The sequence below is a fragment of the Pseudophryne corroboree genome, chromosome 8 (genome assembly GCF_028390025.1).
Source record: "Pseudophryne corroboree isolate aPseCor3 chromosome 8, aPseCor3.hap2, whole genome shotgun sequence".
Lineage (NCBI taxonomy): Eukaryota > Metazoa > Chordata > Amphibia > Anura > Myobatrachidae > Pseudophryne > Pseudophryne corroboree.
This window is the reverse complement of record NC_086451.1, coordinates 272,898,690-272,926,381: the sequence shown is the minus strand read 5'-3', so window position 1 is coordinate 272,926,381 and position 27,692 is coordinate 272,898,690. Positions and strand designations below refer to the sequence as shown.

At 42.8% G+C, this 27,692-nt stretch overlaps 1 long non-coding RNA gene across 1 annotated transcript in view; it reads left to right on the top strand.

The window, feature by feature from the left end:
- Positions 1-26,018, top strand: part of LOC134947714 (uncharacterized) — a 137,078-nt gene extending 111,060 nt beyond the window's left edge. The window contains exons 5-6 of the long non-coding RNA XR_010182717.1: positions 1,614-1,702; positions 24,432-26,018. This is a non-coding gene — a long non-coding RNA (uncharacterized LOC134947714). The remainder of the gene's footprint in view (positions 1-1,613; positions 1,703-24,431) is intronic.
- Positions 26,019-27,692: the final 1,674 nt, after the last annotated feature.

Below are 27,692 nucleotides of genomic sequence, written 5' to 3'. Positions count from 1 at the left end.
CAGAGTCTGCCACATGACTGTGGCTTAAATGATTGGTTTGTTTGGACCCACACCAAAAAAGAAGCAATTAATCGCCCCCCAAAAAGAAGCAATTAATCGCTTCTTGCACAAACTGTCTCTGCAGGGGCAAGATGTCGTCTTTAGCCTCATCCTCCGATTCCTCAGCCCTTTCAGTGTGTACATCCTTATTCTCACATAGTATTAATTCGTTCCTACTGGAATCCACCATCACAGGTCCCTGTGTACTTTCTGGAGGCAATTGCTGGTAAAGGTCTTACTGGAGGAATTTATAATTCATTTTGATGAACATCATCTTCTCCACATTTTGTGGAAGTAACCTCCTACTCCGATCGTTAACAAGATAACCGGCTGCACTAAACACTCTTTCGGAGTACACACTGGAAGGGGGGCAACTTAGGTAAAATAAAGCCAGTTTGTGCAAGGAACTCCAAATTGCTTATTTTTCCTGCCAGTATACATACGGACTGTCTAACATGCCTACTTGGATGCTGTCACGATATAATCCTCCATCATTTTTTCAATGGTGACAGCATCATATGCAGTGACAGTAGACATGTTAGTAATTGTTGGCAGCTCCTTAAGTCCAGATTAGATGTCAACACTTGCTCCTTACTGCCCTGCATCACCACCAGGGGGTGGGCTAGGAAATGTTATTTTTTTCCTCGCAGCCCTAGTTGCGGGAGAAAATGAAGGAGAAGCTGTTGACGGGTCACGTTCTGCTTGAGTTGACAATTTACTCATAAGCAGGTCTTTTCACCTCTGCAGACTTGTGTCCGCCGGAAAGAGATACAATGTAGGCTTTAAACCTAGGATCAAGCACAGTGGCCAAAATGTAGTGCTCTGATTTCAATATATTTACCACCCTTCAATCCTGGCAAAGCGAATGAAGGGCTCCCACATACTTAGCGGAATCGCTCCATCTTAGCTCCTCCTTCAATTTCTCCAGCTGCTTCTGCAAAAGCTTGATGAGGGGAATGACCTGACTCAAGCTGGCAGTGTCTGAACTGACTTCACATGTGGCAAGTTCAAAGGGTTGTAGAACCTTGCACAACATGGAAATCATTCTCCATTGCACTTGAGTCAGGTGCATTCCCCTTCCTTTGCCTATAGCATAGGTGGATGTATAGGCTTGAAGGGCCTTTTGCTGCTCCTCAATCCTCTGAAGCAGATAGAGTGTTGAAATCCAACTCATTAACACCTCTTGCTTCAGGTGATCGCAGGGCAGGTACCGGAGTGTTTGCTGGCTCTTCAGTCTTTGTCACGCAGTTGCTGAATGTCAAAAGTGGCCCGCAATTTTTTGGGCCACTGACAGCATCTCCTGCATGCTCCTGTCATTTATCTAAAAATTCTAAACCACCAAATTAATTTTATGTGCAAAACATGGGATGTGCTGGAATCTAAAAAATAATATTATATACCAGCACTGACTGTTTAGAATCAATCTCATTAAAATAATAAAAAACTGTTCACAAGACGGTAGGTATTAAAATATGAATAATAAATTTAATATGCACAACAGATAAAACAATTAAAATATCGTCACAGTGCTAATTAGCATATTGAAGGATAACACATTCATTTTACTCTTTTAGAGCAATATCATACCCTGGCTTGGACATTCTCTGGAGTTCTATCCACATGAAGTTATCAATGGTACTGATAGGTGACCAGTCAGAACCAGGTGAAGTCCCCAATTTTATTCAGCAATGTGCAGTAGCTTGGTTAGGAGTCGGTTCCTCTGAGATGGTTAAGTAGTCCAAAGATTAAGGCAGTCCAATACATGCCAGGGTAGAAGGATGATGAGAGTCCAAATTGTAATGTCTGTGTCATCCAATTACAATTTGGACTCTCATCATCCTTCTACCCTAGCATCTATTGGACTGCCTTATTCTTTTGACTAATTTGGATTGCAGTAGCTTGGGTACAACAGGAAGAAGTGATTTACGTGTCAGTGGACTGCTTACGCTATTACCCAAAGTTTCTGAACTTGACAATGACTTCTGATGAATGTGCATAAGGGAGGATTTTCCTAGGTGGTTAATATCCTCACCCCTACTTATTATTGATTGACAAAGGCAGCACATGGCTTGACACCTGTTGTCCGGATTTTTGGAGAAATAATTCCACCCTGAAGAGGTGGATTTTTTGGTATTTTGCCCAAGTATGACAATGGGCTTTTTCATCCCATGGACAACTGTTTCCACTGGCTCCTTATTCAAACAAACCACATCTCCATCAGAATCCTCATTGTCAACTTCCTCCTCAGCGCCAGCTACACAAATATCTTTCTCATCCTGGTATACTTCTACAGTAACATCCTCAATCTCAATATGAGCAACATGGAGTGGTGGTGCTCTTCCTAGCACTTGCAGGGGGCGTGCAAATGGTGGTAGGAGCCTCCTCTTTCCATACAGTCTTAGGAAGGTCAGGCCTTAACATCGCAACTGCGGACACACCTAGACTCTCCTTTGGGGATTTGTGATATCTCTGAATGCACAGTTGTTTTTTCCTGTGCTTAATTTTTTAAACATTTTTGAGAGGGAGGAGGGCTTCCAACCTCATAAGAAGCTGAACCATCAGTCATGAACATAGGCCAAGGCCTTAGCCTTTCCTTGCCACTTCATGTCCTGAATGGCATATTGGCAATTTTATGTTTCTCATCAGATAATTTCTTTTTGTTTCTGATTATTAATTTTTGCTTCTTGTATTTTACATGCCCTTTATGATATTGGGCATCAGCCTTAGCAGACAATGTTAATGGAATTGCATTGTCAATGTCATGACTGGTGGCAGCAGCAGCTTCAGCACTAGTATTAGGACCTGGAAGTGCCTCCTGACCTTTCTCTACTTTTTCCTCCAGATTTTGGTCTCCATTTTACAGGACAGCACCCCTTTATTATTACAGCACATAGAACAGTGCCCATTTATTTCCACAGCACCTTGTAATTTTACAGCATACAAGACACAGCCAGTGTACTTTCATTTTAACAACAGCACCCCTGTATTTTAACAGCATACATGACAGGGCCAGTGTACTTTCATTTTAACAACAGCACCCCTGTATTTTTACTGCATACAAGAAATGGCCAGTGTACTTTTATTTTCACTGCACCCCTGAATTTTTACACCATACAAGACAGAGCCAGTGTACTTTTATTTTAACAACAGCATCCCTGTATTTTTACAGCATACAGGAAAGGGGCAGTGTACTTTTATTTCAAAAACAGCACCCCTGAATTTTTACAGCATACAAGACAGGACCAGTGTACATTTATTTTCACTGCACCCCTGAATTTTTACAATATACAAGACAGGGACAGTGTACATTTATTTTCACTGCACCCCAGACATTTTACAGCATACAAGACAGGGCCAGTGTACATTTATTTTCACTACACCCCTGAATTTTTTACAGCATACAAGACAGGGCCAGTGTACATTTATTTTCACTGCACCCCTGAATTTTTACAGGATATAAGACAGGGCCAGTGTACATTTATTTTCACAGCACCCCTGAATTTTTACAGCATACAAGAGGAAATTGCCCCTGTACAGCACAGTGACAGCCAGAACAGCAACAACCTTGTACAGATGAAGCACCTCTAACAGCACATGAAACACCAGTGACAGCCAGCACAGCACCCCTAACATCACAGGTACACCACAGTGACAGGACAGCACCCGTAGAGAGTATACACTGACCCCACCCAACGCCACCACCCACAGAGAGAGACAGAGGTCTGTCTCCCTCACTCTCCAAGTCCGGAGTGAAAATGGCGGCGACGCATGGCTTCTTATGTGGAATCCAAAACCCATGAGAATCCGACAGCGAGATGATGACATTTTGCCTTGTTTTGGGAACCGAGGCTAACGGGAAGTCCTGAGCCGGACTCGGTTCCCAGATAGGATCATGAAGTTTGTGGGGGAGCCCAACGTGTTTCGTCCTGATGACTTCTTCAAGGGGGACTTGAAGAAGTCATCAGGACGAAACGCGTTGGGCTCTCCCTCTGTGACCCTCTACCTACAAAGTTAAGACTCTCCTTTATTCTTATTTATTCTAATTTTAGAACATTATTAGTTAATTATTATTATTTTTACTATCAATTTTATGCAAAAATTCTTGGTCTTAGAATATTGCGTGTGTGTTTTTAACAAAACACAACCCCTCCCCCCTCTATTTTTATATTTTTTACCTTCATACTAATTGTATTTTATCTGTACCAAATAAATCTGTATATTTTATTTTATTATATACATGGTTTGAAACATTTTTTTACACCAGTGGTCGCCGGTACCCTTATACCATTTTTTCCATAAACAATTACAACAGTAACTCACCACTACTGCATACTTAAGGGACGGCAGACGCCCAAAATTATTGGGAGTGTTTTTTAGTTGGGTGTATCTGTAACACTTGTGGCGCTTGCACATTCTCTATTTTACATATATATATATATATATATATATATTAGGGAGGAGGGGGTTGACCCATTGAACTACCTGATCTGAGATGTGCTCCGAGGCCCTCATTCCGAGTTGATCGCACCAAGCATCTTTTTGCTGCTGGTGCGATCAACTAATCTCCACCTATGTGGGAGTGTTTTTTAGCATAGCAGGGCTGTGAACGCTTGTGCAGCCCTGCTATACTAAAAAAGTTTCACACAAAGCAAGACTAGCCCTAGACCTACTTACCCTGTGCGACGGATCCAGCGATGCAGGTCCTGGCTTTGACGTCAGACATCCGCCCTCTGTTCGCCTGGACATGCCTGTGTTTTTCTTAGCACTCCCCAAAAATGGCTGGAAACTGTGAGTATTGACTCCAGAATGCCTCCTGCCTGTCCATCTTTTTGTGATCACTGCTGCGATCACATTTGTCGCTGGATGGTTGTTCTCCCTTTATTAATATCCACAACAGAGGGACTGGAATCTCCTGGTGTGCAAACAGCCTGTTCACCGTCCTGCAGAATTTCTCAGCAATGCCCTGGTCAGAGATTATTAAAAAAAAGCTGCCAAGTGACAGCGAAACGCGTTATGCAGCCACATCTCTGACCAAGGCATTGCTGAGGAATTCTGCAGGACGGTGAACAGGCTGTTTGCACACCAGGAGATTCCAGTCCCTCTGTTGTGGAGATTAATAAAGGGAGAACCACCACTGCCATTGCGTTGGATAGAGAGAACACTCTGGAACCTTGCTAGGTGGAATACCCGGCTGAAATAACCCCAGGGACTTGGTAACTATACATCTTGAGCCTGGACGTTACTTAAACATATGCATACGTATGCTCTGCAGTATCTTTTTACATACCAGCAACATTTGCTTATGCCGGCATTTGCATAAAGACTGCCCTAAGAGAGACTAATTGCAGTTCAGAGATTGGTTTATTAAGGCTCAGTTTTTAGCATTTTTTCTTTCTCGCATGATCATAGCCACTGATTTTATCTTTATTTGTATCCATGTTTATATATTGGTTTTAGTAAATATAAAATTATGAATTATTATGTAAGCGCAGTTGGTCACCCACAAAGATGGAGCTGCTTCAGGGAGGAATAGGAAGTAGGATGTATAATTAAAAAATGACGGGGAGGTACTTACAGTATATGCAATTGAAAACATGGATGTTCCAACATTTTCCTGATTATGATGTTTTGCTTTGATTTGAGATCCAAATTTGCTAGAAGTGAGACATTCATCGATTTGACTTGTTATCCCCCAGTTTGGGTATATTTTAGAGATGTGCACCGGACATTTTTCAGGTTTTGTGTTTTGGTTTTGGATTCGGTTCCGCGGCCGTGTTTTGGATTCGGACGCGTTTTGGCAAAACTTCCCTGGAAATTTTTTGTCGTATTCGGGTGTGTTTTGGATTCGGGTGTTTTTTTACAAAAAACCCTCAAAAACAGCTTAAATCATAGAATTTGGGGGTCATTTTGATCCCATAATTTCCACTCATTTCCAGTCTATTCTGAACACCTCACAATATTATTTTTAGTCCTAAAATTTGCACCAAGGTCGCTGGATGATTAAGCTAAGCGACCCAAGTGGCCGACACAAACACCTGGCCCATCTAGGAGTCACACTGCAGTGTCAGACAGGATGTCACTTCAAAAAATAGTCCCCAAACAGCACATGATGCAAAGAAAAAAAGAGGTGCACCAAGGTCGCTGTGTGACTAAGCTAAGCGACCCAAGTGGCCGACACAAACACCTGGCCCATCTAGGAGTGGCACTGCAGTGTCAGACAGGATGGCAGATTTAAAAAATAGTCCCCAAACAGCACACGATGCAAAGATAAATTAAAGAAAAAAAGAGGTGCAAGATGGAATTGTCCTTGGGCCCTCCCACCCACCCTTATGTTGTATAAACAGGACATGCACACTTTAACAAACCCATCATTTCAGCGACAGGGTCTGCCACACGTCTGTGACTGAAATGACTGGTTGGTTTGGGCCCCCACCAAAAAAGAAGCAATCAATCTCTCCTTGCACAAACTGGCTCTACAGAGGCAAGATGTCCACCTCCTCCTCATCATCCGATTCCTCACCCCTTTCACTGTGTACATCCCCCTCCTCACAGATTATTAATTCGTCCGCACTGGAATCCACCATCTCAGGTCCCTGTGTACTTTCTGGAGGCAATTGCTGGTGAATGTCTCCATGGAGGAATTGATTATAATTCATTTTGATGAACATCATCTTCTCCACATTTTCTGGAAATAACCTCGTACGCCGATTGCTGACAAGGTGAGCGGCTACCCTAAACACTCTTTCGGAGTACACACTGGAGGGGGCGCAACTTAGGTAAAATAAAGCCAGTTTGTGCAAGGGCCTACAAATTGCCTCTTTTTCCTGCCAGTATACGGACGGGCGGTTTGACGTGCCTACTTGGATGCGGTCACTCATATAATGCTCCACCATTCTATCAATGGTGACAGAATCATATGCAGTGACAGTAGACGACATGTCAGTAATCGTTGGCAGATCCTTCAGTCTGGACCAGATGTCAGCACTCGCTCCAGACTGCCCTGCATCACCGCCAGCGGGTGGGCTCGGAATTCTTAGCATTTTCCTTGCAGCCCCAGTTGCGGGAGAATGTGAAGGAGGAGCTGTTGACGGGTCACGTTCCGCTTGACTTGACAATTTTCTCACCAGCAGGTCTTTGAACCTCTGCAGACTTGTGTCTGCCAGAAAGAGAGATCCAACATAGGTTTTAAATCTAGGATCGAGCATGGTGGCCAAAATTTAGTGCTCTGATTTCAACAGATTGACCACCCGTGAATCCTGGTTAAGCGAATTAAGGGCTCCATCCACAAGTCCCACATGCCTAGCGAAATTGCTCTGTTTTAGCTCCTCCTTAAATCTCTCCAGCTTCTTCTGCAAAAGCCTGATAAGGGGAAAGACCTGACTCAGGCTGGCAGTATCTGAACTGACTTCACATGTGGCAAGTTCAAAGGGTTGCAGAACCTTGCACAACGTTGAAATCATTATCCACTGCGCTTGAGTCAGGTGCATTCCCCCTCCTTTGCCTATATTGTAGGTAGATGTATAGGCTTGAATGGCCTTTTGCTGCTCCTCCATCCTCTGAAGCATATAGAGGGTTAAATTCCACCTCGTTACCACCTTTTGCTTCAGATGATGGCGGGGCAGGTTCAGGAGTGTTTGCTGGTGCTCCAGTCTTCGGCACGTGGTGGCTGAATGCCGAAAGTGGCCCGCAATTCTTCGGGCCACCAACAGCATCTCTTGCACGCCCCTGTCGTTTTTTAAATAATTCTGCACACCAAATTCAATGTATGTGCAATACATGGGACATGCTGGAATTTGCCCAGATGTAATGCACGCACAATATTGGTGGCTTTGTCCAATGTCACAAATCCCCAGGAGAGTCCAATTGGGGTAAGCCATTCTGCGATGATGTTCCTCAGTTTCCGTAAGAGGTTGTCAGATGTGTGCCTCTTATGGAAATCGGTGATACAAAGCGTAGCCTGCCTAGGAATGAGTTGGAGTTTGTGAGATGCTGCTACTGGTGCCGCCGCTGCTTTTCTTGCTGCGGGAGGCAATACAGCTACCCAGTGGGCTGTCACAGTCATATAGTCCTTAGTCTGCCCTGCTCCACTTGTCCACATGTCCGTGGTTAAGTGGACATTGGGTACAACTGCATTTTTTAGGACACTGGTGACTCTTTTTCTGAGGTCTGTGTACATTCTCGGTATCGCCTGCCTAGAGAAATTGAACCTAGATGGTATTTGGTACCGGGGACACAGTACCTCAAGCAAATCTCTAGTTTCCTGTGAATTAACGGTGGATACTGGAAACACATTTAACACCGCCCAGGCTGCCAAGGCCTGAGTTATCCGCTTTGCAGCAGCATGACTGCTGTGATATTACATCTTCCTCGCAAAGGACTGTTGGACAGTCAATTGCTTACTGGAAGTAGTACAAGTGGTCTTCCGACTTCCCCTCTGGGATGACGATCGACTCCCAGCAGCAACAACAGCAGCGCCAGCAGCAGTAGGCATTACACTCAAGAATGCGTCGGAGGAATCCCAGGTAGGAGAGGACTCGTCAGACTTGACAGTGCCATGGCCTGCAGGACTATTGGCTTTCCTGTCTAAGGAGGAAATTGACACTGAGGGAGTTGATGGTGTAGTTTGCAGGAGCTTGGTTACAAGAGGAAGGGATTTAGTTGGCAGTGGACTACTTCCGCTGTCACCCAAAGTTTTTGAACTTTTCAATGTCTTCTGATGAATGCGCTCCAGGTGACGTATAAGGGAGGATGTTACTAGGTGGTTAACGTCCTTACCCCTACTGATTACAGCTTGACAAAGGCAACACACGGCTTGACACCAGTTGTCCGCATTTCTGTTGAAATAATTCCACACCGAAGAGGTGATTTTTTTTGTAATTTGACCAGGCATATCAATGGCCATATTCGTCCCACAGACAACAGGTGTCTCCCCGGGTGCCTGACTTAAACAAACCACCTCACCATCAGAATCCTCCTTGTCAATTTCCTCCTCAGCGCCAGCAACACCCATATCCTCATCCTGGTGTACTTTAACAGTGACATCTTCAATTTGACTATCAGGAACTGGACTGCGGGTGCTCCTTCCAGCACTTGCAGGGGGCATGCAAATGGTGGAAGGCGCCACCTCTTCCCGTCCAGTGTTGGGAAGGTCAGGCACCGCAACCGACACAATTGGACTCTCCTTGGGGATTTGTAATTTAGAAGAACACACAGTTCTTTGTTGTGCTTTTGCCAGCTTAAGTCTTTTCATTTTTCTAGCGAGAGGATGAGTGCTTCCATCCTCATGTGAATCTGAACCACTAGCCATGAACATAGGCCAGGGTCTCAGTCATTACTTGCCACTCCGTGTTGTAAATGGCATATTGGCAAGTTTACGATTCTCCTCAGACGCTTTTAATTTTTATTTTTGGGTCATTTTACTGAACTTTTGTTTTTTGGATTTTACATGCTCTCTACTATGACATTGGGCATCGGCCTTGGCAGACGATGTTGATGGCATTTCATCGTCTCGGCCATGACTAGTGGCAGCAGCTTCAGCACGAGGTGGAAGTGGATCTTGATCTTTCCCTATTTTACCCTCCACATTTTTAGAAACATAGAAACATAGAATTTGACGGCAGATAAGAACCACTTGGCCCATCTAGTCTGCCCCTTTTTTATTTTATCCTTTAGGCAATTTCAACCCTTTTTTAACCTTAATTCTTTGTAAGGATATTCATATGCCTGTCCCAAGCATGTTTAAATTGCCCTTCAGTCTTAGCCTCTACCACCTCTGATGGGAGGCTATTCCACTTATCCACTACCCTTTCTGTGAAGTAATTTTTCCTTAAATTTCCCCTGAACCTCCCCCCCTCAAGTCTCAATGTATGCCCTCGAGTTCTAATACTTCTTTTCCTTTGAAGAATGTTTCCCTCCTGAACTTTGTTAAGACCCTTGATATATTTGAAAGTTTCTATCATGTCCCCCCCTTTCCCTTCTCTCCTCCAAACTATACATGTTAAGATCTTTTAGCCTTTCCGGGTAAGTTTTGTGATGTATGCCATGCACCATTTTAGTTGCTCTTCTTTGTACACTCTCTAATGTATTTATATCCTTCTGGAGATAGGGTCTCCAGAACTGGACACAGTATTCCAGATGGGGCCGTACCAATGACCTATACAGTGGCATTATCACTTCTTTTTTCCTGCTACTGATTCCTCTCCCTATGCAAAAAAGCATCTGACTTGCCTTTCTCATTGCTTTGTTGCATTGCTTTCCTGCCTTCAAGTCCCTTGAAATAGTGACTCCTAAATCTCTTTCCTCCTCAGTAGTTTCCATTATAGTACCCTTGATACTATACTTAGCCTTTGGGTTTTTGAGACCCAAGTGCATGATTTTGCATTTTTTAGCATTAAACTGTAGTTGCCACGTTCTTGACCATTTCTCAAGCCTACCTAGGTCATTAATCATTTGTTTGACCCCTCCCGGTGTGTCTACCATGTTGCATATCTTTGTATCATCTGCAAAAAGGCATATCTTCCCTTCAATACCATCTGCAATGTCTCCAACAAAGATATTAAAGAGAACTGGACCAAGTACAGATCCCTGGGGTACTCCACTGGTAACATTTCCCTCCATAGATTGCACTCCATTAACTATGACTGTCTGTTTCCTATCCTGCAACCAGGTTCTTATCCATTTAACTGATTTATAATACACCCCCAGGCTTTCAAGTTTATTTAGCAGTCTGCGATGTGGGACAGTGTCAGACTGCTAAATAAACTTTTTGTTCTCCATTTTTTAATGTGTGGAATTATATGCCAGTAATATATCAACAGCAATGGCCTACTGTACCGTACTGCTATATATTATATACTGGTGGTCAGCAAAATAATGCACTGTCCTCCTACTATATATACTGCGCACAACTAATAAAATGCACCACAGGTGTGGATGGATAGTATACTTGACGACAAACAGGTAGGTAGAGCAGTGGACTATTGTACCGTACTGCTATATATTATATACTGGTGGTCAGCAAAATTATGCACTGTCCTCCTACTACTGCGTTAAACTTAAATGCACAACAGCTATGGATGGATAGTATACTTGACGACACAGAGGTAGGTAGAGCAGTGGACTACTGTACCGTACTGCTATATATTATATAATGGTGGTCAGCAAAATTATGCACTGTCCTCCTACTACTGCGCAAAACTTAAATGCACCACAGGTATGGATGGATAGTATACTTGACGACACAGAGGTAGGTAGAGCAGTGGACTACTGTACCGTACTGCTATATATTATATACTGGTGGTCAGCAAAATTCTGCACTGTCACCTACTATATATACTGCACAAAACTTAAATGCACCATAGGTATGGATGGATAGTATAATTGACGACACAGAGGTAGGTAGAGCAGTGGACTACTGTACCGTACTGCTATATATTATATACTGGTGGTCAGCAAAATTATGCACTGTCCTCCTACTACAGCGCAAAACTTAAATAGACCACAGGTATGGATGGATAGTATACTTGACGACACAGAGGTAAGTAGAGCAGCGGACTACTGTACCGTACTGCTATATATTATATACAGGTGGTCAGCAAAATGATGCACTGTCCTCCTACTACTGCGCAAAACTTAAATGCACCACAGGTATGGATGGATAGTATAATTGACGACACAGAGGTAGGTAGAGCAGTGGACTACTGTACCGTACTGCTATATATTATATACTGGTGGTCAGCAAAATTATGCACTGTCCTCCTACTACAGCGCAAAACTTAAATAGACCACAGGTATGGATGGATAGTATACTTGACGACACAGAGGTAAGTAGAGCAGCGGACTACTGTACCGTACTGCTATATATTATATACAGGTGGTCAGCAAAATGATGCACTGTCCTCCTACTACTGCGCAAAACTTAAATGCACCACAGGTACGGATGGATAGTTTACTTGACGATATAGAGGTAGGTAGAGCAGTGGACTACTGTACCGTACTGCTATATATTATATACTGGTGGTCAGTGAAATTATGCACTGTCCTCCTACTACTGCGCAAAACTTAAATGCACCACAGGTATGGATGGATAGTATACTTGACGACACAGAGGTAGGTAGAGCAGTGGACTACTGTACCGTGCTGCTATATATTATAAACTGTTGGTCAGCAAAATTCTGCACTGTCCTCCTACTATATATACTGCGCAAAACTTAAATGCACCACAGGTATGGATGGATAGTACACTTGACGACACAGAGGTAGGTAGAGCAGTGGAGTACTGTACCGTTCTGCTATATATTATATACTGGTGGTCAGCAAAATTATGCACTGTCCTCCTACTACTGCGCAAAACTTAAATGCACCACAGGTATGGATGGATAGTATACTTGATGACACAGAGGTAGGTAGAGCAGTGGACTGCTATACTGTACTGCTATATATTATATACATGTGGTCAGCAAAATTATGCACTGTCCTCCTACTATCTGTACTGCGCAAAACTTAAATGCACCACAGGTATGGATGGATAGTTTACTTGACGATATAGAGGTAGGTAGAGCACTAGACTACTGTACCGTACTGCTATATATTATATACTGGTGGTCAGCAAAATTCTGCACTGTCCTCCTACTATATATACTGCACAAAACTTAAATGCACCACAGGTATGGATGGATAGTATACTTGATGACACAGAGGTAGGTAGAGCAGTGGACTACTGTACCGTTCTGCTATATATTATATACTGGTGGTCAGCAAAATTATGCACTGTCCTCCTACTACTGCGCAAAACTTAAATGCACCACAGGTATGGATGGATAGTATACTTGACGACACAGAGGTAGGCAGAGCAGTGGACTACTGTACCGTACTGCTATATATTATATACTGGTGGTCAGCAAAATTATGCACTGTCCTCCTACTATATATACTGTGCAAAACTTAAATGCACCACAGGTATGGATGGATAGTGTACTTGACGATACAGAGGTAGGTAGAGCAGTGGACTACTGTACCGTACTGCTATATATTATATACTGGTGGTCAGCAAAGTTATGCACTGTCCTCCCACTACTGCGCAAAACTTAAATGCACCACAGGTATGGATGGATAGTATACTTGACGACACAGAGGTAGGTAGAGCAGTGGACTACTGAACCGTACTGCTTTATATTATATACTGGTGGTCAGCGAAATTATGCACTGTCCTCCTACTACTGCGCAAAACTTAAATGCACCACAGGTATGGATGGATAGTATACTTGACGACACAGAGGTAGGTAGAGCAGTGGACTACTGTACCGTACTGCTATATATTATATACTGTTGGTCAGCAAAATTCTGCACTGTCCTCCTACTATATATACTGCACAAAACTTAAATGCACCACAGGTATGGATGGATAGTACACTTGACGACACAGAGGTAGGTAGAGCAGTGGAGTACTGTACCGTTCTGCTATATATTATATACTGGTGGTCAGCAAAATTATGCACTGTCCTCCTACTACTGCGCAAAACTTAAATGCACCACAGGTATGGATGGATAGTATACTTGATGACACAGAGGTAGGTAGAGCAGTGGACTGCTGTACTGTACTGCTATATATTATATACAGGTGGTCAGCAAAATTATGCACTGTCCTCCTACTATATATACTGCGCAAAACTTAAATGCACCACAGGTATGGATGGATAGTTTACTTGACGATATAAAGGTAGGTAGAGCAGTAGACTACTGTACCGTCCTGCTATATATTATATACTGGTGGTCAGCAAAATTCTGCACTGTCCTCCTACTATATATACTGCACAAAACTTAAATGCACCACAGGTATGGATGGATAGTATACTTGATGACACAGAGGTAGGTAGAGCAGTGGACTACTGTACCGTTCTGCTATATATTATATACTGGTGGTCAGCAAAATTATGCACTGTCCTCCTACTACTGCGCAAAACTTAAATGCACCACAGGTATGGATGGATAGTATACTTGACGACACAGAGGTAGGTAGAGCAGTGGACTACTGTACCGTACTGCTATATATTATATACTGGTGGTCAGCAAAATTATGCACTGTCCTCCTACTATATATACTGCGCAAAACTTAAATACACCACAGGTATGGATGGATAGTGTACTTGACGATACAGAGGTGGGTAGAGCAGTGGACTACTGTACCGTACTGCTATATATTATATACTGGTGGTCAGCAAAGTTATGCACTGTCCTCCCACTACTGCGCAAAACTTAAATGCACCACAGGTATGGATGGATAGTATACTTGACGACACAGAGGTAGGTAGTGCAGTGGACTACTGTACCGTACTGCTATATATTATATACTGGTGGTCAGCAAAATTATGCACTATCCTCCTACTATATATAATGCGCAAAACTTAATTGCACCGCAGGTATGGAAGGACAGTATACTTGACGACACAGAGGTAGGTAGAGCAGTGGACTACTGTACCGTACTGCTATATATTATATACTGGTGGTCAGCAAAATTATGCACTGTCCTCCTACTATATATACTGCGCACAACAACTAAAATGCACCACAGGTATGGATGGATAGTATACTTGACGACACAGAGGTAGGTAGAGCAGTGGACTACTGTACCGTACTGCTATATATTATATACTGGTGGACAGCAATATTATGAACTGTCCTCCTACCACTGCGTAAAACTTAAATGCACCACAGGTATGGATGGATAGTATACTTGACGACACAGAGGTAGGTAGAGCAGTGATATAATACTGGTGGTCACTGGTCAGCAAAATTCAGCACTGTCCTCCTACTATATACTACAATGCAGCACAGATATGGAGCGTTTTTCAGGAAGAGAACGTAGATATTTTCAGCACACTGAGCACAGATATTTGCAAGCACACTGAGCACAGATATGTGCAGCACACTGAGCACAGATATTTGCAGCACACTGAACACAACTAAGAGAACGCTGCACACGTCCTCTCCCTATCATCTCCAATGCACGAGTGAAAATGGCGGCGACGCGTGGCTCCTTATATAGAATACGAATCTCGAGAGAATCCGACAGCGGGATGATGACGTTCGGGCGCGCTCGGTTTAACCGAGCAAGGCGGGAAGATTTGAGTCCGCCTCGGAACCGTGTAAAATGGGTGAAGTTCGGGGGGGTTCGGATTCCGAGGAACCGAACCCGCTCATCACTAGTATATTTGGATTTAAATTAACCAAACCCTCATATCTCTAATTATAAAACTATTATGATAAAAAATACAGTTTTTTTTACAAAGGTATGTGTTGGTTTCTTTCAATTTTAGATAGTTATTTTCTGTAAGTCACTGCTTTTATGTACAGTATGAATTTGTATATCCCTGATTTACCTATATACTGTACATGTAATTCTAGTGATTTTATATATAATTTACAATACAACGATAGGTTCACACATTTAAGTATATGGGGCATTTCCCTTCCTAAGTAGTGGATAAAGCCATACTACACATTATTGTTGGAGTCCACTAACAAAATGCACTTTGCACGTCAATCATTATGATAACTTCCTGTTTATAAAATTATGTGATCTACTATGGCATCCTAACCATTTTTGGAAATTCCTTCAATATAATATCTCCTATAGCTACATTCTAGAACAATTATAAGTATAGACAATTTATTTCATAAGACTTTAATTTGTTTTAATATGTTGCTTGATATCTCAGTCCATTATTTATTAATGTTTAAAGAATTTATATCAGACTTTCTGAACCAACTGACCTGGACTTTTAGTTTATCACTCATACATGGAATACCAGTAATATCACACTACTACCCATGCACAACAGAGTGCTAAAGGAATTAATCAATGCACAATTAAGCTGATTAGAAAATGTATAAAAGCCACTCAAGTTTATTGTTATTTTCACCCTATCATGTAGTCTTACATAGACAAAATGCATTAGAACCTCTTTCCCCATTTTACACTTTAGTTAAAACCTAACTCTACAGTATCTACATATTGGTAATAGATTGAAGAATATAGACCAATAAAGATATAAAGAAAAATACACACATTTTATTTTTCATTAAAGCTTATTAAACAAAAAGGTATAGACCGATCAACCATGGCCAAACTATAGTCCACAGGCAAAACATGCTCTCCCCTGCTGAAATCGGGACCCTTTCAAGATTCAAGGTGACTACAGGTTGAGTATCCCTTATCCAAAATTCAAAATCTCACATTTTTGGGTCCCCTGCTGAGGTAATGGCATATATATTACATATTATGTGTGTGTGTGTGTGTGTGTGTGTGTATATATATATATATATATATACAGTAAATATATATATATATATATATATATATGGATAAGCAAAACCTGCAGCACTCCAAGTGGTGAAAAAGTAGTGTTTAGTAATAGAGCATGTAAATACAAAGCTGCATCAATGCTACATTCTGGGCTGACGTTTCGGTGCTATGCAAGCACCATCCACAAAGCCTAGTAGACAGCAGAACAAAATATAATAAAACAGCTTACCTAAATAGGAGAGGACCACCGCCCATGGGGAGAGCCGGATCCGGTCAGCGGCCCGTGCGACCTCCGTGCGCGGCCTCCACTTCTGGTGATGTCAGCCTACTACGTCTGGACATTCCATAGCAATGCGTCCGATAACGCCAGACAGCTGGGGGATCGGCTTCTCGCTTCTCCGTCACCGGGCAATGCAAGACGCGTTGCTACGGAATGTCCAGACGTAGTATGCTGATGTCAGCGGAAGTGGAGGCCGCACACGGAGGTCACGCGGGCCGCTGACCGGAGCCGGCTCTCCACGGTATCTAATGGCAGTCAGGCTACCTCTGGCGAACACATGGAGGGCTGTGCGGCCTCCCAAAGAAATGCCACCCCACACCATTACTGATCCACTGCCAAACCGGTCATGCTGGAGGATGTTGCAGGCAGCAGAATGTTCTCCTTGGCGTCTCCAGACTCTGTCACGTCTGTCACATGTGCTCAGTGAGAACCTGCTTTCATCTGTGAAGAGCACAGGGCGCCAGTGGCGAATTTGCCAATCTTGGTGTTCTCTGGCAAATGCCAAACGTCCTGCACGGTGTTGGGCTGTAAGCACAACCCCCACCTGTGGGCTTCTGGCCCTCATACCACCCTCATGGAGTCTGTTTCTGATTGTTTGAGTAGACACATGCACATTTGTGGCTTGCTGGAGGTCATTTTGCAGGGCTCTGGCAGTGCTCCTCCTGTTTCTCTTTGCACAAAGGCGGAGGTAGCGATCCTGCTGCTGGGTTGTTGCCCTCCTATGGCCTCCTCCACGTCTCCTGATGTACTGGCCTGTCTCCTGGTAGCGCCTCCATGCTCTGGACACTACTCTGACAGACACAGCAAACCTTCTTGCCACAGCTCGCATTGATGTGCCATCCTGGATTAGCTGCACTACCTGAGCCACTTGTGTGGGTTGTAGGGAGGTCATACAGGCACGAGGAGGCCACACACACTACTGAGCCTCATTTTGACTTGTTTTAAGGACATTACATCAAAGTTGAATCAGCCTGTAGTGTGTCTTTCCACTTTAATTTTGAGGGTGACTGCAAATCCCAACCTCCATGGGTTAACAAAAATTTTTGTGTGATTTTGTTGTCAGCACATTCAACTATGTAAAGAACAAAGTATTTAATAAGAATATTTCATTCATTCAGATCCAAGATGTGTTATTTTAGTGTTCCCTTTATTTTTTTGAGCAGTATATATATATATATATATATATATAACACTGGTAGTCGGTGGCACTCAGGGCATGATAAAAAACCACAGCACTAGGGTCTGCTTTATCAATGTTTCAATGTTTAGTTAAACATTTTCGTCAGGACAACCACCACATACAAAAACACTTACCTTGTATGTGGTGGTTGTCCTGACAAAAATGTTTGACTAAACATTGAAACGTTGATAAAGCAGACCCTAGTGCTGTGGTTTTTTATCATGCTGTGAGTGCCGCCAACTACCAGTTTTTGTCTATGGTGATATGGATACGACCTGTCACACCTGGAGGGCAACGGCATTTCAACTATCTGTGATCAATGTGGAGTGCTGCTGATGGTATTAATATATATATATATAAATATATATATATAGTAGCAAGATGATGGCGGCACTCATCAGACCCTTGAATGATCCTTAATGCAATGTCATTTATTAAGACCAACTGGCCGACATTTTTCGTGGTAGTCCCCGGTCCTCAGTGCCAAACAGCAATGAAACACATAACAAACAGAACACACATAAATATATATACACCAATAAACCTAAACATACATGTGTCATTATCTCTGTAGGGGAACCAAACATGTGATTTTGAATTTTGGATAAGGGATACTCAACTTGTATAAGGTAATGAGTCCTCTGGACAGCTAGTTTATTTGTGGAGGCCTGGGGGTAAATTTACTAAGATGGGATATCTATTTAAGATGGGATGTTGCCCATAGCAACCAATCAGATTCTACTTCTCATTTATCTAGCACCAGCTAGAAGATAATAACTGAAATCTGATTGGTTGCTATGGGCAACATCCCATCTTAAACGGAACTCCCATCTTAGTAAATTTACCCCCTGGTTATTTCACTGTGGACCCTCTATACTTCTCCGCCTCCAGTTGGCCTTCTCTAAATACTCTGCATGTGTAACCAGAGCCAGTTCTGTGGGATGGCTGTGGGCAGTCTCACAGTAGGCAGCAGAAAGAGATACAGATTATTATTATTATTATCCTTTATTTATATGGCGCCACAAGGGTTCCGCAGCACCCAATTACAGAGTACAAATGCACATAAAAAATAGGAAAACAGTGACTTACAGTTGAATACAATATAGGACAAGTACAGGGCAACTAAGCATAACTACACCAGTAAACATAGAGATAAGTTCCAGGTGGTCAAAAAACTGTGGGATCTGGGCAGTTGAGGATTATTAAAGTAAGAAAAGTATAAGCACATGAAGGAAGAGGGCCCTACTCATGAGAGCTTACATTCTAAGGGGAGGGGTAGACAGACAGGGATGACACAGATGGGGTACATAGAGAGCGTGGAACAGAGGGTTATGTTGAGATTTGGCTAGGTTTGGTAAAGAAATGGGTCTTAAGAGCCTGTTTGAAGTTTTGTAGAGAGGTGGAGAGTCTGAGGGGGAGAGGTAAAGAATTCCAGAGAAAGGGAGCAGCACATGAAAAATCTTGGAGATAGGAGTGGGAGGAAGTAATCAGAAGACAGGAGAGACGGCGTGCATTAGCAGAGCGAAGAGGACGGGTGGGAGAGTAAAGGGAGATAAGGTCAGAGATGTAGATGGGAGAGGAGTGGGTGAGGGCTTTGTAAGTGAGTGTGAGAAGTTTGAATTGGATTCTGAAAGGGAAGGGAAGCCAGTGGAGGGCCTGTAGGAGAGGGGAGGTAGACGTAGTGCGTTTGGTGAGGAAGATGAGCCGGGCAGCAGCATTGAGGATAGATTGGAGTGGAGAGAGGTGATTGTCAGGGAGGCCAGTTAAGAGGAGATTACAGTAGTCCAGTCTGGAAATAATCAGTGAGTGAATAATGATCTTAGTGGCATCCTGTGTGAGAAAAGGTCTGATTCTAGAAATGTTTTTGGGATGAAAATGACAGGTTTGTGAGAGGTGCTGAATGTGTGGTTTGAAGGAGAGGGAGGAGTCAAGGATTACGCCAAGACAGCGTACTTGGGGGCTAGGGGAGATAGTCGTGCCATCAATGGATAATGAGATTGTGGGAGGTGAGGCTGTGCGGGAGGGTGGGAAGATGATCAGCTCAGTCTTAGACATGTTGAGTTTAAGAAAGCGCTGAGACATCCAGGAAGAGATAGCAGAAAGACAGTTTGAGGTACGAGTGAGGAGAGCCATGGAGAGATCAGGGGAGGAGAGGTAGATTTGAGTGTCATCAGCATAGAGGTGATATTGGAAGTTAAAAGAACTAATGAGTTCACCTAAAGAGGATGTATAGAGAGAGAAAAGGAGAGGACCAAGAACAGAGCCTTGGGGGACACCAACAGTTAGTGGAAGTGGGGGGGAGGTAGCATCATGAGAGGAGACAGAGAAGGAACGATCAGAGAGGTAGGAGGACAGCCAGGAGAGGGCAGTATCACGCAGACCAAGAGAGTGAAGGATTTTCAGAAGGAGAGGATGGTCCACAGTGTCAAAAGCAGCAGAGAGGTCAAGAAGAATAAGCAGAGAGTAGTGGCCCTTAGATTTGGCTGCATGGAGGTCATTGCAGACTTTTGTGAGGGCAGTTTCAGTGGAGTGGAGAGAACGGAAACCAGACTGGAATGGGTCAAGCAGTGAGTTAGAGGAAAGAAAGGCAGTGAGGCGATTATAGACAATACGCTCAAGAAGTTTGGAGGCAAAGGGGAGGAGAGAGATGGGTCGATAGTTGGAGAGAGTGTTAGGATCAAGGGTAGGTTTTTTAAGAATAGGGGAGACAAGAGCATGCTTGAAGGCAGAGGGGACAGTGCCTGATGAAAGGGAGAGATTGAGAAGGTGGGCAAGATGGGAACAGGCAGAAGGGGAGAGGTAACGGAGGAGGTGGGAGGGGATAGGGTCGAGCGGGGAGGTTGTGGGGGGGGAGGAACGGATGAGGGCCATGACTTCCTCGCCAGATACATGGGAGAAAGATGTCAGAGTTGGTAAGAGGGAAGGGGAGGGGTGGCAAGGGATGGGTGGTGGCTGGTTGCTGGTCTGGTGGGAAGTGATATCCTGACGTATGGAGTCAATCTTGGATGTGAAATAAGTGGCAAAGTCAAGAGCAGACAATGAGGAAGGGAGAGGAGGTGGTGGTGGGCAGAGGAGGGAGTTAACAGTGGCAAAGAGGCGCCGGGGGTTGGAAGACTGTGTAGAAATGAGGATTTTGAAGTATGATTGTTTAGCAAGGGAAAGGGCAGTACTGAAGGATGAGAGCATGAATTTGAAATGGAGGAAGTCTGCTTCAGAGCGTGATTTCCTCCACTGTCGCTCGGCAGTACGTGAGCATTTTTGTAGGTATCTGGTGCATTTGGTGTGCCAGGGTTGAGGTGTTGATCTGCGAGGGTGAATAGTGGTTGGAGGAGCAACAGAGTCAAGGGCAGAAGTAAGAGATGCATTGTATAGGGATGTGGCTTGTTCAGGGCATGTGAGAGAGAGAAGAGGAAAGAGAAGGGAGTCAAACAGGGAGGACAGGGATGAGGTGTCAATAGCCTCAATGTTACGCTTCGTGATGGTAGCCTTAGGAGGGAGAGATGGGGAAGCAGAGATAGATAAGTTGAAAGAGAGCAAGTGGTGGTCAGAGAGGGGAAAAGGGGAATTGGAGAAATCAGAAATATCACAGCGGTGAGTGAAAACCAGATCCAGTGAGCTCCCGTTCACATGGGAGGGTGAGGTGGTCCACTGGGAGAGACCAAGTGAAGAGGTGAGGTTAAGGAGTTTAGAGGCAGGTGATTTTGTGGGGTTATCGATAGGGATGTTGAAATCACCTAGAATAATGGAGGGAATGTCAGAAGAGAGGAAGTGAGGTAGCCAGGAAGCAAAGTTGTCAAGGAATTTGGAGGAAATGCCAGGTGGACGGTAAATTACAGCAACTCGAAGATTAGTAGGTTGGTAGAGGCGTAATGCATGGACCTCAAATGTAGAGAATGTAAGAGAAGGTTCTGGAGGTATAAGTTGGTATGTGTAGCTTGAGGGTAAAAGGATCCCAACACCACCCCCATGGCGACCCCCGGGTCGGGGTGTGTGTGAGAATGTGAGGCCCCCAGCAGAGAGAGCAGCAGGAGAAGTGGTGTCATGAGGAGTAATCCAGGTTTCTGTACTGGCCAGGAGGTGCAGGGAGTTGGAAATGAAAAGGTCATGAGTGGGGGCCAGTTTGTTGCAAATAGATCTGGCATTCCAGAGTGCACAAGATAGGGGGTATGAGTTTGTGGGAGAGATGTGAATGAGATTATCAGGATTGCTGTAGCGTTGAGGTAGGAGTAATTTGGAAGGAGAGGATAAAGAGGGTGTGATGATGGTGCTGGGGCCTTGGCTAGGAAGGGAGACTGCATGCGTGAAACAGGGAGGGAGTGCAGTTTGATACTGGTGGAGGAGAGGTGAGGAGACAGGCAGAGGAGGGAGAGAGCAGGGTTGAGTGGTGGGGTATAAGTGGTGTGAAGGGGCAGAAGTGAATTGCAATGGGGAAACAGAAGAGGGGTAGGGAGGCAGACAGAGGAGAGAGGATGAGATGTAGGAGACTGTGAGAGAGGGATAGAGGTGGTAACAGGGGACAGAATAAAGGATTAGAAGGACAATGAGTAATGGGGGTTGCCAGCCTGGCCATAGTGTGGATGGTGTGTAAACTGGTAGTAAAATGAGAATAGGAGGAGGAGTGGTGGCTGTATGAGAGAGCAGTGAAGTTTGCAGAAAGAAATACGATTTGCAAGTATTTAAAATGATGTTAATATCTACAGATTACCAGTAAATCAAATATTTGTTGATGTTAGATGGAAAATTACACAGTGTTGGCAAACCACAAGTCAGTGTTACTTCATCAAATATGCTTCTCAATTAAACATTGGTATTTGCAGGGTCAGAGTAAAAGTTGTATTGCAGGTTTTTTGCAGAAAGTGAATGTTTAGTGTCCGGGTAAGTGAGGTTTGGAGAATAATAGGTGTGTACATACATTTGTAGCTGCAGTCCAAGTTTTGGTGGATTGTGATGATTTATTTGCTTTTGGTTGGAGTTTCCATGCAGTTTCTGTCCAGTTAAAGTCCAGTATAAGTCCCAGACGAATCCCTTAGAGATTTTCTCCCTTTGAGATCTTTCTCCACACAATGATTCAGCTACGCTAATTCAGCTAAACTACACACTAATATAAAGCCCAAACATGTGTATGTAAGCACATTGATTGATTGGACCCTCCCCTAGCCCATCACCCATTTGGAGCAATAAAACTTAAACAAACAAATGATGTGTAGGGATGAAACCATTACACATTCCCCAAATAACTACAAATAAAACTTGAATACATCTGCTAATATTTAATACACTAGTGACTAGACATACCTATGGCTAAGCATTCAGGATATTCCTATATGATAATTAGCAGACTCAGTACAGCTTGCTGGGCAGTGTTGTTCCACTAGACGTTCCACTACATTGTTCCACAGATGTAGCCATGCTAAATGGCATGCTGGGGTGTGACTATTTGCAGTTGGCAGCACTCCACTAAGCAATTGTAACTGCAAATAGTCACAGCCCAGTGCTCCATGCAGCAAGCTCCGATGCAGCATGCCGCATCGCAGCAGAGATTAATATGGCTACATCTAGCAGCTTCTGAACAGATGGATTGTCATTTGAAAGAAGTGCTAGAAATTAGAGACTAAGTACACATTAGAAAGTGTACTTCACTGGTGAAGGTAAAGCAAAGACATGAGGGAACTCTGAGGCTGTTATAAAAAGAACTTGACTGATCAGGGCAACCTGCAGCTGTTTACCAGTTTTACCAGGAATTACTGTGTAACATATTACACAAGTCAACCATTTCAAACTTTTTTTACAACAACATTAGCAAATAGGACGATTTTGTCTAAATCATACACGCTGAACATGAAATTGGCAGTAAAAAGTTCATAGCACATAATTTTTTAATGTCATAGTTTTGTGTTCTTTGTTTTAAAACAGAAATTATTTACCAATATAAATGACATAAATGGCTTAATGCAGGGATAATGGAGACTTACATTTGATAACAGAAAACATGTTTAAGATGCACATATATAAATAATAAAATATTCCCAAAAAGGTTGGTAGACAACTTTGCTAAATACTGTATACTACTTAGAATTTATTTTTTGCAAATTATATATTTTTTGCTCTACTCTTTTTTTAAAAACCCCCAGGAATAATCACCTTTCATCGCTGGATTACATCTCCCTTGATACCGTTGCTCTATTTTGTGAATATTTTGATGGAATTGGTCCACCGGCTTTTCACTCAGAGCTCCCAAATTGTCTGAAAAGAAGTCAAGGTGTGAATAATGTATCTTCAATGACATACAGCATCCAATTTTTTTTAGTTATTCAGTAATTCAGCTATCAACCCTTTACAGTTTCCTACTCTCTTTTTTTAAAATCCCATCAACGGCAGTGCAACAGATCTAAAGATTTTCCAAGCTTTAGGAGTATATTTATTTAGTGACCACTGATTTTTAGATCATTTTAAAAATAATCAATTTGAATATTTCATACAGCCACATTGTATCACATGGTTGGGTCCCTTTGTATAAAAGATATGCGCAGACTCACAAGTATTTTGTTTTATGATCTGGATCTTTGCTTCTTTCAAAATTTATAACAGCTAAACTCATGTAATTTGGACCTGTTTTTTTTATCCTACAGTATTATTAACAACGGGCTTTTGGAAGATTGCAACTGCAGTTGTGCAGTAAGGATGTGCAAAATTCAGTAAAAATCCTTGCCACCCTGAAAAGTACACAGATCCATTCCGAAGCGATCACATACAGTAACTGCATACACAATTGCAGCACACATGCAGATCCTTCAATATTCAGCAGGTCAAATTAATCAATGGTCATGCAGCATAGTAGCCTGAAAGTAGATGCTGGAGCAATGCTTGGAAGAAGATGCTTGGATTAAATAAAAACAGGACATGGTTCAGGAATGTGTAATTACATTGAAAATGGATTGAACCTGCATGTACTATTGTACTATGTTTATTTAATAACATCACATACAGTATGTTCACATGAAATGGTTTCCTGAAACTGGATATGCCCCACCTGCCCTAGCTGTCATCTGGCTGCTAGTCAGTGTCAGAAGCCCTGCCCACTGGATGCCACAATCCTATTATACTTTCACACATTGCAGAGTAATCACACCCAGGTATTGCAGCTGTGCATAAAACCTTTCCTGTAGGAAAAGGCAGATTCGTAAGCCTGTCCCATGGCTGTGGCATCTCATTGGGTGCTGATCAAATAAATAAATAAATATCATAGAACACAGTTATCAGTATCATGACTCCACCAGGGGCTTAATGACACTGGAAATATCAGCATACCATCTTGAGGGGTCATTCCAACCTGATCACTAGCAGGCTACTTTTAGCACTGCTGCGATCAGGTAGTCGCCGCCTACAGGGGAGAAGGGAATCGGTGTGCAGGGCTGCGCTCGCTTGTGCAGAGAGCTGCACAAACAAAAGTTTGTGCAGTTTCTGCACAGCTCATGACTTAGTCACCCGCTGCGATCATCCAGGACGGAGCTGACGTCAGGATCCCTCCCTGGAAATGGCTGGGCACGCCTGCATTCGGACGGACACTCCCTGAAAGTGGTCAGTTGATGCCTCTGGCCAACCTCTTCCTGTCAATCTTCTTGCGTTCGCAGGTGCGATCACTTTATTCGTTATTTATGTCGCTCCCTGGCAACGGCCGTCACAGGGAGTGACGAGCCTGCGCATTGTGACCCATGCACAGGCGCACTACAGACCTGATCGCACCACTGCAAAAAACGGCAGCGTGCAATCAGGTCGGAATGACCCCCCTAGTGTAAAATCCTTAATCCATTTAGTGCAATAAACCAATATAGGAACATGCAACCATATTGTATTTAAGCCTATTGTATGTGCATAATAGCTGGCAGTCCTTGACAAAGGTGTTAGCACACTGAAATGGCTGTTGGACTTTCTGTGAGCATGAACAATATACCCTGAATGCTGCCTTGACTGTGATACATACTATTTTGATCTGTTTTGCTGTATTGCATTAAATGGATTAACAATTTTTGCACTAAACTGTGTGTATGTTTAGTTGTTGATGCTTCTGCAAAATGTAGTATATATCAGCGAAAGTAATACTATATACTTAAGTATATTATAAGTGGGAAATGTGCTCTCTAAAAATAAGGATTGTTCTTATGGATTACCTGAGCTCCAAGTTTATTTTCTTTTTTTTTCACGCTGATAAATATATCTTTCTAATGCAGAGTTTTGTCTCATAAATTACACTGTTTTATTCTGAGAATAAAGTGCTATTTCATGCTCTGAAACATAGTGTTACTCTGACAACGGGAGCAGACAGTACTGTAGATATATATATATATATATATATATATATATATATTCTGCCTGAGAGAATGGCACTCACTGGAAACAAAATTAAATTTAACACTTTAATCCATGGTCAGCATTTCAGAGAACCTAACATCCTCCTTTGTCAGGACATAAAAGGTACAACGCGAAACACATACCTTAAATCCAATCGAATCACCCAGTGTCGACATGCTGTGCAGAGCACCCCCAGCGAATTACAATGATGTCATGATGTGCGCTGTGCACCGGCACTTCGGCTAACTCCCATTATGGGGGGTCAATACCATCACCAAAGTTACTGTGATAAACAAAAGAAAAGCATTGCAGCCTCGGTACTTGCACTTTAATAACAAAATAGACTAATAGCAGCCAACCAGTGATACAATATTATCAAATAGAATCAGGTACATTAGGGGACAGGCAAATAGCAGCTAAGTGATCAAATAAAGTAACAGCAAGTAGTTACAAAAAATACATTAATATAACATAGCACTGTAGTATTGTCAACAAACATTTTTAAACAACTAAGGCCCAGAAAGCACTAAATTATTTTCCAGCACACTCAGAAAGATCAGGTTCTAGAAAGTCCTTCCAGCCAAAAGATACAGTGCTGGAATTTTTTTATATAGAAAGCAGTTCAAACTCTATAGTTCATTTAATCCAAATGGATGCAAAGAGTGTTGATCCATCTGGCTTCCTTTTGTAAAAGGATTTTGTCCCTGTTGCCACCTCTCAGGGATGTTGCAATCAAAGCAATAATCTTATATCTTAATGTCAAATCATGCCTATGGTCACGAAAAATGTCTGGCCACAGGTTGGTCAAACGCTTTCCCTCAAGTGCCTGTTTGATTTGTGACGTATGCAGGCTAATTTGCGCTTTAAACGGGTGTTTAGTCTTCCCTACAAAGAATAAACCACAGGGACATCTAATATAAAATACAACATGTGAAGTTGAACAGGTAACAGGGTACTTGATTTTATATTACTTCTCTGTTCTAGAGTAAAAGAAGAAATCACCTATTTCCAAGTAACTGCAAGTTATGCAGCCTTGGCACTTGAAATTTCAGGCTGTTCTTGACAAACAAATGCTGAGGTGCACTTGGTTTTAAATTAATAATGTCATTGTGAACTATTAAATTTTTGAAGTTTCTCCCTCTTTTGTACGCTGGCATGATTCTATTCTCCTTTAAGGATGCCAGTTTAGAATCAGCCTGTAGAAGCGCCCATATTTTCTTGGCAGTACCAAACGGTGCAGTAGATTGAGTATCATATTTCATGGGTCAAATCATCCTATCCTGTACTTGTTCTATGACTTCTTGTTCCAATAATTGTCCCCAGGAGAGCGACGGAACTTTGTTTTTGGCATATCTAAAAGACTTATATTTATAGCCACGTGTCAGTAATCTGTCTGTAAGATCATCGATTTTCTTGATCACTACGGCTTTGTTGCTACAGCTTCTCCAGATTCGCATAAACTGTGAATGTTATTATTATTATTATCCTTTATTTATATGGTGCCACACGGGATCCGCAGCGCCCATTACACAGTACATAAT